Source organism: Mus pahari, chromosome 3, assembly GCF_900095145.1.
Source record: "Mus pahari chromosome 3, PAHARI_EIJ_v1.1, whole genome shotgun sequence".
Classification (NCBI taxonomy): Eukaryota; Metazoa; Chordata; class Mammalia; order Rodentia; family Muridae; genus Mus; species Mus pahari.
The window spans coordinates 95,591,591-95,595,627 of record NC_034592.1 but is presented as its reverse complement, the minus strand read 5'-3'; positions in this window follow the sequence as shown (position 1 = coordinate 95,595,627).

The window sequence follows — 4,037 nt, the reverse complement described above, 5'->3', positions numbered from 1 at the left end:
GGCTGTCCTAGAACTCACTCTGTAGACCAGGCTGGCCTCGAACTCAGAAATCTGCCTGCCTCTGCCTCCCAAGTGCTGGGATTAAAGGCGTGCGCCACCACGACCAGCTCCAGAATAAAATTTTAGTCAGCACAAAATAATAAAGTTATGAGGGTAAACATTTTTATAATGAATAGCATTTTTTAAATAAAGGATGGCATATGTGGAGATGAGGAGTCAATCAACTCTCCAGAATCATTTCCTTCCTTCCACATGTAGCTTCTTGGAATCAAACTCAGGTCCTCATGCTTGTGCCTTTATCCATTTAGTGAACTCATGACCCTGAATATTTCTAATCCATTGGTTATGGTTAATTTTGGGAAAATATTAACCCTGTAGTAAGGAATAATTACAATAGGTAATTTTCAATTTATTGTATACAAGTAGCTTAATGAGACCAATGAGACACTTATTTCCCTCTTTCTCTATAGTATCTGAGTTTCAGAGTTCTTTGGCCACACTGACCAAAACAAACAGTTCTCTAGAGAAAGAAAAATCCTGTAAGCATGAGCTCATTCAAAGCTCTCATGAGTTTGCTGTGTCTCTTGGTCAGGGGCTGCTCAAGGTGTATATAATTAGCTTCATATATTTCTAATGGAAGATTCCATGTGGTATTATGTGAGAGGATGCAGGGAAACCTGACTCTGCCAAGATGCTGTTGCTCCCATTGAGGTAAAGTATATGGATGGAAATAAACTTAGCAGTGCTTAACTGGGTTATTCTAAGATATTAGTTTGTTACTGGAACTGCTGTGGACTTGAATCACATACTAAAGGAAGTCTAGAGCAGATTGGAGAACAGTCAGGAAAAGGAAGTGAACATCACAGGAGAAAAATTGTAACAATAATCAATGTATACAAAGGCCATGAATTTGATTTGTAAAAGTCAAGGAGAAGTATATGGAAGGAATTGGGGGGTAGGAAAGGGAAGAGAAAATGATATCATTTAGCAGGAGATTCTCATTTTATCATTTCTGAGCATAGAACAATTGATTGATGCATAAATTTCACACAAAATGACAAAGTTCTGTGGCCTTTTCTAGTACTATTTATATTCCCCTAGATATAGTATGTGTGGTCCTAGCTCAAAGGCAGTCAGTTGTTTAACTTTTTCCAATATTTCAGTAGACAGATTTTTTTTATCTTTGAGATTATGATATAATTACATCAATTAAAATCAACTGTTCTTTGAGAATAAATTCATTATGTTTATATTTGAAATTTGATGTATTGATAAGACAATAAATATGGATATTGAAATATATTATTAAATAAGAGTTAATACATTTTGGACCTTTGTTTTTGATGTTCTCTGTTAACTGACATTCACTTTTAAAATTAATTTATCTCATATGTTTAACATTATTATAAACAAGTTAAAGAAAGTAAAATGATAACATTTATTGCAAAACCACATTTGGAATAGTTGTTTTTGGAGTGTATGATTCTAATATTTGTTTTAGTCATAAAATTAAATATAGAACAACAGGAAAACAAACAAACAAACAAACAAACAAAGAAATGATACCAAGCCTTAGAACTTTAATTATTTAGCATGATACTAATCTGTCAATAGCTAAAGTATGGTATTAATCTTGGCTTTTGAATTGAAAGCCCCATTCTGTCCAATGTTCTGTTACAATTCTTTAAATAAAACAAAACCCTACAATATCATGAGATAACTTTGCAGAGGTTTAAACATGTAGTTCCTACTACATGATGCCATCTTGCAGAAGATTCAGGTCAATTTAGAATAATTTCAGGACTGTGATTTATATCACGTCCAGTACTTCAAGACTGATACTCAAGTTTGTGTGCTTGATTTTGTCATGATGTCAACTCTTGAAGAAATATCTTGAAATGATGCAAACTGATAACTGACTGTTTGACAGAATGCAAATACATAAAAACTTACCTTTTTGGGGAGTTAGTATTATGTCCAGTTGACTCAATTAAAGGATGAGATATTAATGTTTATATTTCAAAGTAAGACTTCATGGTAATAAAAACCATTTCATAAACCTTGTGGTTAAATGTTTTACAGAGATGAGAAGTCAAAAGTAAGATACTACAATCATGAATACTGTCTATAGTCATTGCCTTGGTGATCAACATGGATAGTTGAAGAACAGTGAGTAGTTTTTTTTTTTTTTTGTAGTTGAACTGATAATACATTACTCTTCAAATGAAATTTAAAGAACTTAGATGAATTGCTGTCTTTGTTGTTGGTTAATCTTCCATGTTATGAGGAACATCTCTGAACTGGTTCTAGTTTGAAAGAAGAGGATATTGAATTCAACAATATTGCAACACTACTACATGACTGTCAGCAGACTCTAAGAGAGATATTTCAGTATTTGACTTTCTGTGTCTCTTTAATTTCACTTAGCACAAAGACTTCTAGGATGCTCATATTAAAAGAAAAATATGATTTCTTTTCTTTGAAGGGGGCAAAGAATAGTCTTTGTGTCCAAGTGTGTATGTGTGTGTGTGTGTGTGTGTGTGTGTGTTATCTGCTAATCTACCATTTAACAAATCTTATACCTATTGTTCTTTATTTGTAAATATAATTTCTTCTGGATAAACATTCTTCAAATTAGACTTGCTATATCACATGGTACTTTAAGATTTAAATTTAAATAATTACTTTTATTCTTAGTTTTGTGTGTGTATGTAGTTGTGGTGAATGAATATAGTCTATATACACTTGATGTTTGTATATATTCATGCATGTGTTTGTATTACATACATGTGTTTCTTGGATGCCATTAGACAATACTCTGGCTTCTATGCTCTCATTCTCCACTTAATTCCTTTCAGACAGGGTCTTTTACTGAGCCTTGATCTAGTCTGGCAGTCCACAAACTCATGTGGTACTTTTATTTCCACCTCTTACAACACTGTGGGTACAGACACACACACAGTAAGCTTGATATTGGATGTTGGGAATTTAAGCATAGTTTCTCATGATTACACAGCCAACACTGTTATTAATCAAGCCATCTCTCTAGCATGATACTTCTTATTTTTGGTTATTTTCCTTTTTATCTCTACCTTTTATTTCTCTACTTAAACTTCTACAACCTCATTATGAATTGTGGTGTTGAGGATCAAATATAGGAGTTTACTCATCTTTATTTTTAATTCATTGCGCAACCCAGTCTTGTAGCAGAATTTTCTCCCTATTAATTCAAATATTAATATAACAAGGAGCCTGTGATTGGACAGTGGAGAAGGTAGGAAGATGGAGAAAGAGAAAGACAGTTCAGATTTCACAAGGCATTAAATAGTCACAGGTAGCTAAGAATATCATAAAAGAATAGAATGATTGGGATAACTTGTCCAATCTAGGTGGGCAGCTTATATCACTACTAATAGGCTGTAAAGTTATTGTTTGGGTGACTTGTAAATTGAGCATTTATTGATATGTAAAATTGACTGGTAATTATAAGCATCTAGAGTTTTGATTGACTGGGTTAAGGGGATTTGTGACAGCTGAAGGGACGGATGGCTGGGAAGGTACAAGCAGGTCTGAGGTAGGTGAACTGGAGCTGGGAAGAACACTGCATGGGACTAGCCACGGAGGAGGCGAGACCGAGACAACAGAGGCAAAGAGTAGCTGGGGATAGCGGGATGGTGTCAGTTTTTAATACTTCCCACAACACAGTCTACATTTTTACATTTTTGAAGTACTCTCAAGAAATTTTTGGCTTCCCAAAAATACTAATTTATATTCACATCAAGAGTTTACAAGGGTATTCTCCTTTAAAATCCAACCAAATCTGTTATCTTTAAAATTTTATTCAAATTTTTGAAATTAAAATACAATAAACTCCTTCCCTTCCCTCCCCTTCCCTCCCCTCCCCTCCCCTCCCCTCCCCTCCCCTCTCTCTCAATGATTCCCATTCACCTTCCCTTGTTGTTTATGGAAAATGTGAGGTAATATTACTATGCAGTCTGAAGTTATGATCCTCTGATTACTAGTGATGCCCAGCACTC